Source organism: Sus scrofa, chromosome 7, assembly GCF_000003025.6.
Source record: "Sus scrofa isolate TJ Tabasco breed Duroc chromosome 7, Sscrofa11.1, whole genome shotgun sequence".
Classification (NCBI taxonomy): domain Eukaryota; kingdom Metazoa; phylum Chordata; class Mammalia; order Artiodactyla; family Suidae; genus Sus; species Sus scrofa.
The window spans coordinates 67,628,097-67,643,424 of NC_010449.5; the positions used below are offsets into that span (position 1 = coordinate 67,628,097).

Here is a 15,328-nt window from a genome sequence, read left to right on the forward strand (position 1 = left end):
TGAAAAGGTTACTTTTTTAGGTCAAGAATTCTAAGGAAAACATTTTCTTTTACTCCATACTAATCTCTAATAACATTTATGAATGCTATGACCTAAAAAAAAACAAAGTAACTATTTTTTTCTGGCTTAGAAAAAATTCCAGCCAATAACTTCTAATCCACACATAACCCAAAATATGAAGCCCAGAACCAAACCCCTGACAAACCATAAAAGATCAGGTGCACTGGACCATGTAGGTGCTCAAGCACCTTCTGCCTTCACATTTTACTGAATCTTCTAAAATGAAGAAACACTTCTGTGAGCCAAAAAGGGGAGGGTGAAACTATAGCGCTCTCTCTACTAAGACAAATGAGACAAGTATGTCCACAGTGGATTGGAAACTTCTCTAACCATGCCCTTCGTAATCACCAGAATGTTACGTGGCCTCAAATTTTGCATTTACCTGATTGTTTAGAGGTTCCGGGCTCATTTAAATAACTTTGGCTGTAATTGTGGTCTAAGGATATTCTATCAGTGCCGAGGAAAACCCAGAGAGCAGGATTTTGTAGGAAGTGTCTCTATATGGTATCTAAAGAATAAATAAATTTTCCTAGAATTGTTGTTTAGGTATTCAGAATTTTGGTAGGCTAAATAGTCCTCAATAATTTTGGTATCTGAAATGCCAGAAAAAGGAATATCAAGGTAGATGAAATGAGTTAATAATAATGGCCACTAAAATCTGTCAGGTGTTCAACATCAATAATTTTGGTTAATCCAAACAGTAGTTCTTCGAGGTAAGTAAAATATTCCATTTTTACGAATGAGAAAACTGAGATCCATGGAGGTTAAGAAACTTGCTTAAGGAGTCATAGCTGATAATGGCAGAATAAGAACTTAACCCAAATAAAATTTTTTTAATTAAAAAAACAGAATTTAACTCACACAGCTGGGTTCCAGGCCTGATGTATTTAAACCGTATGATATATGGCCCTCCAGAAGGCCTCCTTTGTTTCCAGAGACTCTAGCTCCACAGTAGTCAGCTCATCTCTGCTTACCTGTCATTAGCTGCCAAGGAAATGAGACCATCTCTAGGGTGAGCAGCATAAAACATTCAAATGAGATTTAAATAGGGAGTCTGCATTTTTTATTTACACTACTTTGTGCTGCACTGAAGGTAATTTGTTTCATGCAGTACTTCAGAAGCCATACTGTTAATTCTGGAGTGTGATACTAGCATTGAAGATTTGCCCTATCCAATCTTTTCTTTTCTTTTCTCTTCTTTTCTTTTCTTTTCTTTTCTTTTCTTTTCTTCTTCTTAGGGCTGCTCCGGTGGCATATGGAGGTTCCCAGGCTAGGTGTCAAATCGGAGCTACAGCTGCTGGCCTACACCACAGCCACAGCTACATGGGATCCAAGCAGCGTCTGCGACCTACACCACAGCTCATGGCAATGCTGGATCCTTAACCCACTGATCGAGGCCAGGGATGGAACCTGCAACTTCAAGGTTACTAGTTGGACCACAACGAGAACTCCAATCTATTATTTTCAATAGGAATTTTCTGACACTGAGGGTACAGCATTTAGGGATATAGAATTACTGCCTCTGTGAACACATTCCATTTATAAAGCAACTTGCAAGGGGTTGGGGAAAATGGGGCAATTCTCAATCTAGAATTTGGGGGAAGTGGCCATAAGAATTCTCGGTCCTGTAACTTTGTGAAAAATTCATTGCCTGGAGGCTTGTGGAAGAAGCTTGTTGCTAATTCTGGGCCTGGGACATCTTAGCAGCACCTCCTTGGAATGGATTTTAACAGTACACTCCTCACCTCTAGGGATCAGGGGGTTCCTTGGCTCCAGTAGAGATGCTAAGGAATTCCAAGAACCCCGTGCAATTCCTAAGATCTGAGGGTGCACAGCTAAACAGGGCACACTACCTTCTTTCCTAACTTTTCTGTTCTGAATTGTAGGGTTTCTGTGTTATCTGTACTCACGCAGATCTCCATGCCTTTGGAAAGTTACAATGAGTTCTCTTATCAATTTATTCAAAGTTTGTGGTCAAAATAGACAAAGAAATAACGGGAAAAAGTTAAAAAGGCTAAGAAAGATTTCACAAATTATGCAGTACATTAAGCTTCCCCAAAGCACAAAGGCCTGGCTCCCTAATTTATGATTTCACTCTTATTATTTAGACACAAGTTCGTTCTATTTCATGACATTCTATTATTTAAACACTGTATTATTTCCTTATCTGGCAATGGTTATTTTTGACCCTGTGGTCAGATAAGAAGGTTGGGCAGATGGTACTTTCAATTTAAATGGATTTTTATGCCACTAAAAGGAATGTTTGCTCTGTCTAAGAAGAGCATTGACTATAAAAGTCACAGGCTTCAAACCATTTCCTGTGGGATCTTTCCACTATCCCTCCAATTAGTCAGTCAATGTGATGTTTCTCTAAACATGATCATTTATTTTTCTCTGGAGGGTTGCCTTCCATCCCATTCAAGAAAGATGATCCTGGAAAATAAGGAAAGCTTTCTACACCCCCCAGTACAATATTTATGGTTAATTGCAGCCCAGCCTAATGAATGACAAAAGGAAAAAGCATTAAGTTTCCTTGTTCTTCTCATGTAATAAAGCATTTGTTGCAGTTTGAGTACCAGCCAATTTCCATTGTTTAGGCAATAATTAGTCAAATTATACCAATCACCAACAATCATAACAGAAATTATATAACTGTAATTTAGACCAATGACCTTGGAGTTATGAAAATAGAATGTGGAGTATTTAATTGAATAACGTGGCTTTACAATTCTATATAAACTCAAGGTTTTTATATTAATTAATTTACAATATCCTGTACCTAGACATTTCTGAAAGTGACAAAATTATGTAATTTCCTCCAAACATCCAAATAGCATCTTATTTCAACAAACTGATCCATATTAAAAATAAGACTTCCACTCTCATATAAATGACTTCATATATTTCAGAAATTTGAATGGACTTTGCAACAAACAAGTTTAAATTGAATTGCTTCAGAGAAGTGGACTACTCTAAATTATTGAAGGATTAAAACAAATCAACATCTTTTGTAACCAGAGAAAAGCAGAATCTGTTCAATACTCACTGTCGGTGCAGTTCACCTTAAGAAACAGAATGGGTAATGCATACAAAAACAAACCTCAAGTTGGAGGCTCCGCATCAACAGAAGGATGAATAAAAGACTCTTCCAGCACAGTAGGCAAATTTCCCCTTTAATAAGCAGCCAGGAAAAAGCAATATTTCAATGTTTGCTTTCCTTCCTCTGAGGGAGAGGGTTTCACTATGACTTATTTTACTTCCTTTTTATTCTGTCCTATTTTCTTGGCTCTCACAGACAGCTCCAGTAGCAACATGACAATACCACTTTGCACTTGCCGAAAGCGCCTTTTCTCTAAAACTCTCAGCTGTGGTCTATGCGAGGAGAGTGTAAAACAGGGGAAACGATGCAAACATTGAAGTTCATCCTCTCGTGCAAACACTTTGAGAGACCCAGACTCATCTTAACCCCAGACTGGGAAGAAAGGACACCAGCAAAAACCTAAATCCTTCCAAAGTTCACGTTCAGTATCCCTGAGGCCTTCGGCAAGATTTACCATTATTGTGAGCTCTGACTCGCGTATAAAATAAAGCAATGCCATTTTCTTTATGAACATGTGAAGAGTAACTAGATTGCATTTTCTTAAATAAAACTTGGAGGAAAAAAAGCAGATTCTTGGAATTCTAAAAATAAGCCTAAAGTGGGTACTTAGAATGTATCAGTCAGTCTTGAATACTTGTTTCTAGAGTCAAGAACACTCACATTTCTTTTTTTTTTTTTTTTTTTTTTTAATAAAAAGACTTACTTGTCTGGGGAAAAAAATCTCAAAATAGGAAATGCTTCAGAATAAAATTTATCAAAAGTTGTTGATGCTCTTTTCAAACCTATGTATATGTAAATCTGCATCTATAGCTATCTACACAAGTATTTTTAATGGAAGAAAGAGAACCTTCTTTGCTAACATCGTATCTCTGTTGTATGTTAAAGTTATTTACGGTTACTATCATAAGTTAGAGATTTTTGACTCCCCAGATTCCTGAGGAGTACCTGGATTTCAGGAGTCTATGATCATCCCTTTGCTCTTAGTATTTACAATGGCTTTCAAAACTTAGAGCAGTTTTCTCTTCGTATTTCTTCACAGCTGTAAATAGTTCTTTTCAAAGTTTATCCACTTAATTAGGAGAGTTGATTTGTATGGGTTAGAAATTTCTCATCCTCAGTTTTATTTTAATGAGCCTGAAATAAAATACACATAATAACTATCTACTCCTCTACCAAGAAGAAACATAGGAAAAAACAAATAAATCTGCCAAAGTAACCATAAAGAACCTCTGCTTTTATTTTTTTACAAATAAGTATTTCTTGTAGCTTAAAGAAAATAAAAGTTTTCAAAAAGATATTACAAACTAGTATACACAGTACCATTCTTTTTCTTTCTTTTTTTTTTTTTTTGGTTATGCCTTCAGCATATGGAAGTTCCCAAGCTGCTGCAGTGACAACAGTGGATCCTTAACCTGATGTGCCACAGGAGAACTCCCAGTACCCATCCTACTTTTGTTTTTAAAAATATACATACACACAAACACACATACAAGTAAATAAAATACAACATACAGAAAGGATGATATATCTTGGGTAAGTGGCAATGCAAGGCTGGTTCAACATTAGAAAATTAGTTAATGTAATTCACTATATCAATAGACTAAAGAAGAAAAATCATCTGACCATCTCAATATTTGTACAAAAGCATTTGAAAAAGTTCTATAACTATTTATGATACTCTTAGCAAGTTAGGAAGTGAAGGGAAATTTTATAGCCTAATACAGGGCATCTGCAAAAACCCTATGGCTAACAGCATACTTGATGAAAGAATGAATGCTTTCTCCCTAAGAACAGGAGCAAAGCAAGGATATCTGTTCTCACCTCTTCTATTCAAAATCACACTTAAGGTCCTAGCCAAAGCAATAAGGCAAGAAAAAAAAAAAGGCAAATCATTTAGAAAAGAAGAAATAAGATTTTCTCTATTTGAAGATTAAAAAACACATCTAAACAACATGTTATTAGGGAAACATAAAGTAAAACCATCATCTAATATACCATATACCTGTTATGGTGGCTTAAAAAAATGATTATACAAAGTGCCAGCCAGGATATGGAGCAATGGAAACATATATAGCTAGTGGAAATGCAAGTGTTATACAATCAGTCTGGGAGACAGTTTGGTATTTTTCTATAGAGTTACGCCTTTACTTGACATATGATCTAGCAATGCTACTTCTAGATATTCACCCAAGAGAAATGAAAACTTATTTCCAAATGGCTTTATTCAAATTGCTAAAAACTGGAAACAACTCAAGTGTACCTCTGGTAAATGGAAACAAAGTGTGGAACACCTATGCAATGAACTCCTACTCATAAATAAAAAGAAATGAATTGTTCATACACACAACAATATAGATAAATCTCAAATGCCTTACACTTAGTGAAAAAAGCCAGACTGAAAAGACTGTATCCTGTACAATTCTGCTTCTATGATGTTCCAGAAAAAGCAAAATTATAGGAAAACAGACCTGTGATCACAGGGGCTGGGGATGGGAGTAATAGGAGAGGTTGATTATAAGGTAAACAAAAGGAATTTTTTGAAGGTGATGGAACTGCTTTATGTCTTTTTTTGTTGTTGTTGTTCTTTCTTTCTTTTCCTTTTTTTTGTATTTTAGGGCCACACCTGCGGCATTTGGAAGTTCCCAGGCTAGGGGTCAAATCAGAGCTCCAGCTACCAGCCTACACCACAGCCACAGCAATGCAGGCCTACATGCCACATCTCCAAGCCACATCTGCAACCTACACCACAGCTCACAGCAGTATTGAATCCTTAACCCACTGAGCAAAGCCAGAGATTGAACTCCCATCTTCATGGATATTAGTCGGGTTTGTTACTTCTGAGCCACAATGGGAACAGTGGAACTGTTTTGTATCTTGATTGTACTGGTGGTAACATGATAGTGTGTGTTTGTCAAAACTCATAGAACAGTACACCAAAAGTGTGAATTTTACTGTAGGTGAATGTGGTAAATTTAATGAGTAAATTAACACATACAAGCACAAACATGAAAACATGGAAGGGCATATGCTAAATTATTGATGATGATGGTCTCTCAGATGTGGTACTATGGGTGACTTTAATTTTCTTTCTTATCTCCTAAAATATTTAAATTATCCCCAATCAATATATATTACTTTTGTTTGTAGGGGGAAAGTAAAATTACATTCCTTTCATCTGTTGAATGTGAGCTTCCAGACCTAGGTGACTGCAACTGCCTCTTAGAGGCCTCCTTCATTCCAGTCTTCCTTTCCTTCTTCTAATCTGTCCTTTGTCTTTTGTAATACTTTCAACATGTCAATACCCAGTTCAAGAAGCTGCAGTGGTTGCCCAATGCCTACCTAAGCAAGCCCTAATTTCTTTTCTGCCTCTTTTTTTTTTTTTTTTTTTTTTTGTCTTTTTGTTGTTGTTGTTGCTATTTCTTGGGCCGCTCCCACGGCATATGGAGGTTCCCAGGCTAGGGGTTGAATCGGAGCTGTAGCCACTGGCCTACGCCAGAGCCAGAGCAACGCGGGATCCGAGCCGCGTCTGCAACCTACACCACAGCTCATGGCAACGCCAGATCCTTAACCCACTGAGCAAGGGCAGGGACCGAACCCGCAACCTCATGGTTCCTAGTCGGATTCGTTAACCACTGCGCCACGATGGGAACTCCTTTTTTTTTTTTTTTTTCTTTTTGTCTTTGCTGCCTCTTAAGCCTTTTTCTGACATAACAAGATTAGGTAAAGATTTATTGAGCCCTTACTATGTGTCAGGAACTGCTAGGTGTTCCGCATGAAATTTATTATGGAATCCTAGTACAACAACCTTAAATGATGTGCTTTTTCTGTCTTCAGTTCTTGGTGCCCATTGTCACAAGCTAATAGAGATGGAAGTGTGATGATCCCAGAGCTCAAATTCTCAACCACTATGGTTCAGTCAGGTGGTTATAAAGTATGGCATCTGGAGGAAAGCTTCCTGGGTTCTGAAGCTTGGCTGATCCCTTTCTAGCTGGTGGTCTTGGGGAAATTATTTAACATTCCTGAATTTTTTTTTCTGAGATTAAATAAGGAGAACAGGAAACAATTTATTAGTTGGTTGTGAGGATTAAGTTATACTGTGTATGTGAAATGCCTAGTATATAATGGATATTCTCTCTGTGCCTTCCCTTCCACCCCTGCCAGTCTTCTCTCTTCAGCTCTATCAGGAACTTTTGTCTTCCATCAAGATGATTTCCTATCTGTTCAGTAATAGCAGCAGGGTCTTCTTGTCTCTATGTCACTGGATTATTATTCCTTTAGTCCAGAACATCCACTCTTCTCTTTTCTACCTCTGTTGTACCCTAGACAACAAGGTTCAGCTCAAGTTTCCCTCTGTCCAAGACAAGATTTCGTTATAAACCTCCATATGGGTGGCAATGAATGGTTTTATGGGCATTATTTTATTTTTGATTAAAATGGCCATCCAATAAGGTAAAGAGTATTTCCATCACCACAGAAAATTCTATTAAAGAGTGCAGGTCTGAAAACATCAACCTTTGGAGGGCAAGTTTCTGGAAACCAACCAGTGCATAACACAGTGATTATATAGGAAGAACTCAGTTGAGCACTTAATGCTTTGCTTTATTGATTTAGCAAGAGTATTCACATTTGATGGGAATACCAATGTAGGCGTGATTGTTTGACCTAGGCTACAAAATACTGGTTGATTAAATTATTTATACAATTTCAACTTTCATTTCAAAAGACCAAATTTCCAAAGAGCCTAGCTCATCTCTCCCTTTTCAGAGAAATGAAACAGTTATTCTGCCAAAGACCCCTTTGGTTATGAGCTAATGCCCTCTGTGACACATGCAGTTTTCACAGAATCTTAGATTGAAGCTGCCCATATTAACTAATCTTCTGCAAAATATTACCTAAAATAAGTGCCTTAAAGTGAAAATACTACCCTGATAGTTTTCAGGATTTCAATAAAAGGAAGTTGCATGTATTCACCTTATTTTAAAGGTAAAGAATTAAGGTCAAGTGCTATAACCAAGGTCACATTTCAGCACTATAACTGGATCCAGTTGCCTCAGACACCTGAGCCCCTAGCATACTCTCTCTTCACAGAATCCTGGAAGTCTAAATCACTCCCATACCCTTAGGGCATTTCACGCCCACTAATGATGCCACTTATTCGGAGTGCCTACAATTTGTAAGCTCTCTGCAAAATGGGCAAAAGCTGAGGCCAATATAAGCCCTCCCCCACCTCATTCACATAAATATCTTGGCTCCATCCCAGCTTAGTCACTGTCACAGAGTAAAAGACTTGAAGAAGTCAGACTGAGCTTAAACCATTCCACTAAAGCTACTGCATGGTATGCCATTAAGAAATAAAACATAAAATTAACAAAACAGCATTTTTCCCTCCATATGCTAAGAAGTTTCTCCAAATGATAGCATATACACACAAATCCATACATCAGACAGGAGGGCAAATTGAGAAAGTGGCTTCAGGGGTATGTTGATTGAAATACTAAAGCAAGATGAATTGCTTTTTGATAATTAGATTTGAGGAAATCTTTTTTTTTTTTTTTTTTTTTTTTGTCTTCTGTGACTTCACTGTTTTGTATATTGCAGAAAGACTTAAAATTCCAAGGAGGTAAAGTCTTTCTCTACATGCTTCATCTCTTTGTGCTTGTATCCAAGACACAATAAGAACTTTTACAATATTTCTCTTATCAGGCTTATTTGCCAAATATTTTCAATGTTAAAGCAGTTCAGTATTTCAACCAAACTATAATTAAAGCTCAAAGAAAAAAGTTATTCCTGGGTACATCATCATTAAGATTCAAAACGAATAAAAGGGGGATAGATATGAGTTTCAATAAGTCAAATTAGCAAAATGAATCTGATTTTATATTTTAGGCATTCCCTGATAGCATAGCTCCTGGAATCATAGCATAAATAATGGCCCCTATTATTAAAACTGAGAAATTTAACAAGGCACAGGATCAAAGTGCACACACACTGAGTTAACCTCACACTCATTCAGTCAGAATTATTAAAAAATGCTTTCAGCTAGACTTGCACTTTGAATTTGAGAGGCTTTCTTAACTGACAGCAAATTTACAGCCTCTCCTTATTGCAGCAAATTTGCTTGACTTTTGGTCTTTATGCTGACATTTTGATAAACTAGTACTCCAGGCCCATCGAGAAATAGCGTGATAATAATCTATAGCAAGCACTTGCAAATTAAAAAAAAAAAAAGGTGCAGAGATAGCAGGATAACATGCAACTCTCCAATGTCAAAAGAGTAATCAACAGTACCAACAAAAACTTTATTGGCAGCCCCTTTACTTTTGGCCATATTGACGTTCCCCTCCCTCTCCTGAAATCCCATGGGAGGCTGCTTAACCTTTTTATTAAAGAGATTGGAATGGGAAGGTAAGGAGAAACAGAGACAGAAGGACATAGACTTTGATGAAGAGATACAGGCAGAGGAAGAGACAAAGTGATAGAGAGAGAGCGAGAGAGAGGGCCCAAGACGGATGACATAGAGAAGTTGAAAGAGAAACAAAAACCTCTAATTTAGTGCTAGTTGATGTTAGGTTATTAGGCATTGAGTATAATAACCTACTGGAAAGTCCAAGCAAGAGTAAAATAAAGATGGATATATCCAGCTTACATTGACTTGCTCCGTGGTCCAATCATCTTTTCCTTGAAGTTTCTACCACATCATGCCTCCAAGTTCATGTTCAGGGGCTCTATTTTGATCATCATCTAACCTTTGCATTTTTACTCCAGTTGTTCCAAGTGGGTCAGTCACAGAAAGTGGAGAATAACTTGTAATCTCCAAGATATTTGGATCAGGCAGTTATTTTTTCATTTGAAACTCAACTGTCTGAGCCACTCATCCCCTGAATCCATTTAGACAGCTCAGCTGTCCAGGTTGCTTTCAGATCCTGGCATTTCATTAATTACTACAAGAGATGATCATCTCCAACACTTGCATTAGTCGAAGCATCCTCTTCGCCAGTGAAACAGGAGGTAGGAGATACTTCAGGACTGAATGATTCTTGGGTATTGACAAGATTATGTGGTTTGCACTCCCTCAGGTGTCATTGGCCTATTTGTTATACACAACAGAAGATACTGCATATTCTAACGAATTTCACTTTAACATATGGGCCAATGACACCAACTATATCAGTGGTTCTCAGAGTTTAGCAGGCATTAGCATCGCTTGGATTTGGATGGAGGGCTTGCTAGAACACACACTGCTGGGCCCTTCTCCCCAGAGTTTCTGACCCAGTAGGCCTGGGGATTCCCCTCCCACCCCGAGAACACAACAGTCCCAGGTAATTTAGGAGAGGAAGAATGTGGGGGAAAATTCATGCAAAGAGAGAAAATGCCTCCTCTAGACCAGTGCTTCTCAAACTTGAATGTGCCTATGAATCTTGTTATGCCTGAGGATTTTGCTAAAATGCAGATTCTGATTGGGTAGGTCTGGACTAAGTCTTGAGTGTCTGCATTTCTGCAACTCCCAGATGATGTTATGTTGATGCTACTGGTACAGGAAACACTGAGTTTCAAGGCTCTACATAACCAGGTAGTGCTCATCAAAGTATATCCTGAGGACCATCCACATCAAAATCACAGTGTTGGTTGGGAGGGAGGTTGGCTGGGGAGTGTAGATTTGTAGACCCACCCCTAGATATACTGTATCAAGAACTCTGAAAGTGGAGCCCCAGGAATCTGCAGGTCAAAAAAGAGTTTCTATGATTCTCATGAAGACTGAGAACAATGGACTGGGCATAGGGAGATGGTGTGGGGAGACAAAGGCGGCGGGGGGGGGTGTTAGCAGGTAGTTCTTCAAGGATCAATATTTCCAGGTACTGATTACCAGAGGGCCTGGTTATTTTCTCTCTCCTTTATTCTATGGTCTGTCTTACATTGGCTGTTGGTGACATCATCAGAAAAATTAACTAGAATCCTAAAAGAAGGGGTGATTCCTTAAAAAAGACACATGCACCCGCATGTTCATTGCAGCACTATTCGCAATAGCCAAGACATGGAAACAACCTAAATGTCCATCCACAGATGATTGGATTAGGAAGATGTAGTATATGTACACAATGGAATACTACTCATCCATAAAAAAGAATGACATAATGCCATTTGCAGCACCATTGATGGAACTAGAGACTCTCATCCTGAGTGAAATAAGTCAGAAAGACAAAGACAAATACCATATGATATCACTTATAACTGGAATCTAATATACAGCATAAATGAACATTTCCACAGAAAAGAAAGTCATAGACTTGGAGAATAGACTTGTGGCTGCCTAGGGGGAGAGGGAGGGAGTGGGAGGGATCAGGAGCTTGGGGTTAACAGATGCAAACTATTGCTCTTGGAATGGATTTATAATGAGATCCTGCTGCGTAGCATTGAGAACTATGTCTAGATACATCGCAACACAACGATGGGAGGAAAAAGTATGTATACATATATGTGTAACTTGGTCCCCATGCTGTACAGCAGAAAAACAAACAAATAAATAAATATATAAAAAAAGAAGGGGTGAAATTTCTAATGGCCTATTTTGCTCTGTATTAGCAAAAAGTAAGTAAAAAATGGAAACTATAGGTCATACTTTAAATTTTGTTTATAAATTTAAATAATTTTTGCTTTACCTACCTTCTGTTTCCATAGACAACCACAAATTGCTGTCTAGACTTCTTTTGTTAGTAGTAAGTGAAAAAATGTTTCTGTAATGATTACTTAATATGTTGCTAAATCCAGGAGACAGCAACTGTCTGCCAGCAAGTGCCATATTGAAGTTTCCTAAACACTACAAAAAATAGAAATTATTTACAGTTAACATTCAACATTGGCAAACAAGTCATGCTATTAAAGTTGTATTTGCATATGTTATATTAGGAGGCATGCAAATGTATGTGCAAAATGGGGCATAATTAATCATTTCCACCAGTGATAAATATCCCATTTCCAATCTTGCCATCCAGTTCTTCCTTTCTTGGGAGCACAGATGTGTGTTTCTAACCTCCTGGGAACACAGCATTATGTAAAGTACCCCTTCCTCAACCCCCAGGTTCTACATTCACATTTAAAGGACTCAACCATAGAAAATGATTTCATCATAGTCTTTGAAAATGATTCCAAAGACTAAGAAAATAAAGTGTGAACAGCAGTAAATCCAGATAGTTTTTTCTAATCCTAGTTCTTATTGTCAGGAACATCTAATGACTTTTTCAAAAGCTCAGATTCCCCAGCCACGACAAGATTCATATTCAGTAGGCTTGGGGGAGGTCAGGAAATCTATAACTGACTGAAACAGCCCAGGTAATTGAGATGATCACCCAGGGAGTTCCCACTGTGGCTCAGTGGTAACAACTAGACTAGTATCCACGAGGGTGTGGGCTCCAGCCCTGGCCTCACTCAGAGGGTTAAGGATCCACTGTTGCTGTGAGCTTTGGTGTAGGTTGTAGGTATAGCTCGGACCCCATGTTGCCGTGGCTGTGGTATAGGCTGGCAGCTGCAGCTCTGATTTGACCCTTAGCCTGGGAAATTTCATGTGCAGCGGGCAAGGCCCTAAAAAAAAAAAAAAAAAAAAAAAAAGATAAGCCAGCATTGGGCCCTTACAGGCATACATAAAAAAGCACTGAACAGAATCAGGGAACTTTAATAATATTGCAGTTATTATTTTGTGGTTAATAATAATTTTTGTTAACACTGAGTTCTTCCTTCATAGCAGACATGTTACTAAGCATTTCACATGTATTATCACTGAATCATCACAACAATCATGCATTTATTTATGAGCAAGGAAAATAAGACTTGGAAAGTTTAAGTAATTTGCCCAAAGCCAGAGATAGTAAGGGAAAAAGCAGAAATTCGGTTTTATCACTAGGTTGTACACGAGTCATTTGAGTAGTACATGAGTCATTCAAGTAGTATGTGAATCATTTAAGTCATTGAGTTTTCTCATTTGGAGATGAGGGCTGGTGGACTAGACACTAGAGCTCTTCTAATCTTCCTTCAAGCTTTAATGTTTATTGGTGGAAATTTGTTGAACTAGGAGACATGGTTTTTGGCCTTCTGGAGCTCAAGATATGTCAGGGTCCCTTGTTCCCCTTCCCATTTCAGGTTTAAAATGTCACTTCATCTCTGTCTCCTCATTTCCTGTGGGGCAAAAACACCTTCCCCAGCAAACCTAATCCCTCTCTGAAGCTTCATCTCCCAGCACCTCAGGGCAGGACCTCAACACTTCAGGTCTACTGGATAACAGGTTACTCAGCTCTGTGCCCTTCTCACACTGTTCCTTCTGTCTCATTGTTTTGCCCTTCTTTGCTGCTTGATGGAATAATCCTGCTCTCCCTGCACAGCCAATCCACATATCAACTCCTTTGTGTAAACATCCCTCCTTTCCTAGTTAGAATAAATTTGTTCTTTTAAGATTTTATCTTGTGTTACAGATAGAGTGAAATTAAGTCCTAGCTTTCTGGCAATCTCAATTTCAAATATTCTGTCAGCTAATCCACACAAGGATGGCAATACTTGGCAGTCTTGGTTTAGACAACATGGCAACTGTAGTTATGGCATGTGTCCCTTTAGGGGTGTGAATTGTATTCCTTTGCTGAGATTCTAGAGGGCAGAGGCACATGTCTTATCTGTTGGACTATTCTTCCAGCTATATCCATCTGTCCATCCATTCAACCATCCATTCATTTATTTGCATATGTCAAGTTACATGCCCCCAATTAAAGTTGCCTATTCTTGGCACATAACAGACATTTTCAATTGAATTGACACTAACTTATTTTATATGAATCTGTTTAGATAAATCTTTCGCAATCAGTTTCTTTTCCCACCACACCCCTGCCACATTGGAACACACTATTCTGAAAAAGTAAGTAATGAAATATTAAAGGAATGAAATAGCTATATAAAATGAGTAGAAGGACAAAAATGTTAAATTTGATTAGTACAGACTATCAGCAAAATAAAAGAGACAAAGCTGACATTGTGCTTTGGTTAAAAGACAGTGAGCAAGGCCAAGTTCTTCAACTGGATCTGTGCCCAGCATTGCTTTTGTCCCAAGCCTGGAAAGAGATTCAGATAGCATGTAACTAATGTGACCTGTAAGACTAAGGAAGGTAAGGGAGGGGCCATATCACAGTGAGTTCAGGCTGCTATAACAAAATACAATAGACTGAGGGGCTTAGCAACAGAAATTTACTTTTCACTGTTCTGGAAGCTACAAGTCCAAGATCAGGGTGTCAGCCTGGTCAGGTTCGATGAGAGCTCTCTTCTGCCCTGCAGACTGTTACCTTCTCATAGTATCCTCCCATGACAGAGAGTGGAGAGAGAAAGCAACCCCAAAGGTCCCATCTCCTAGTACCACCACAATGTGGGGTGTAGTAGCTTCAACTTTCATTCTATAACAGGTCACTAATAGAGCCTCAGAGCCAGAGCTGTTCAACCCACCATGGCATAGGATGACAGTGTTTAGGAAAAAGAGATATGGTAGACATCTAAAAGGGGTTTCTGTGCTTAGACACCAAGAGCACAGCATGCATAAGGGAAATTTTTACCCAATTTGGAATCCCCCTTTCATGATTATTGTTGCTTGGCAACCTGTAGTTTTCACTGATTTCCCAAGGCTTTCTTACGCATCTTTTCTCTGTATTCCCAGACCATGCATCTCCCCCATTAACTGCCATACTGTGGTTTCCTATGACTTATCTATCCTATCTGTATCTCTCTCTCTCTCACACACACACACACTAAACTGGAAGCGCTCCAAAGGCAAAGTGTAATTCACTTTGGTGTCCCCAAGACCTAGCAGAAACACGGAAATTACTCAGTACATGTTTGATGAATTAATGAAGGGAAAAATTAGCCACCCAAACCTACCACAGGTAGTTCCTTTTAATGACTGCCTTTGGACTTTTAGAGTAGGAGGTGTTCCGTTTGTGCCATCCACTTAAAAAGGTAGGCTTTTTCAGACCAGAGTTAAGGTTTCTGACCCTGGGGCAATCTAAGCTTGGTAATGATGAGATAGAAAATATCAAAGCATGGGGGCCTAGTTGGACTAAATCCCCTCTAAAACAGAGATCATCAGAACTTTACTATCCCGGTCCTTACTAGAGAGCGTTTCTAATTATGATATTATTCTAGTAA

The 15,328-nt window shown here is 38.4% G+C and overlaps 1 protein-coding gene across 2 annotated transcripts in view; it reads right to left on the reverse strand.

Annotated features, from left to right (window-relative positions):
* ARHGAP5 (Rho GTPase activating protein 5) overlaps positions 1–3,365 on the reverse strand; it is a 137,225-nt gene extending 133,860 nt beyond the window's left edge. The window contains exon 1 of one of the 2 annotated variants that reach the window (XM_021099176.1): positions 3,161–3,365. The gene's annotated coding sequence lies outside the window, so the exon portion shown is untranslated. Of the gene's footprint in view, positions 1–3,106; positions 3,129–3,160 lie in introns of those variants that run through there. The other variant, XM_021099177.1, reaches the window with a different exon arrangement.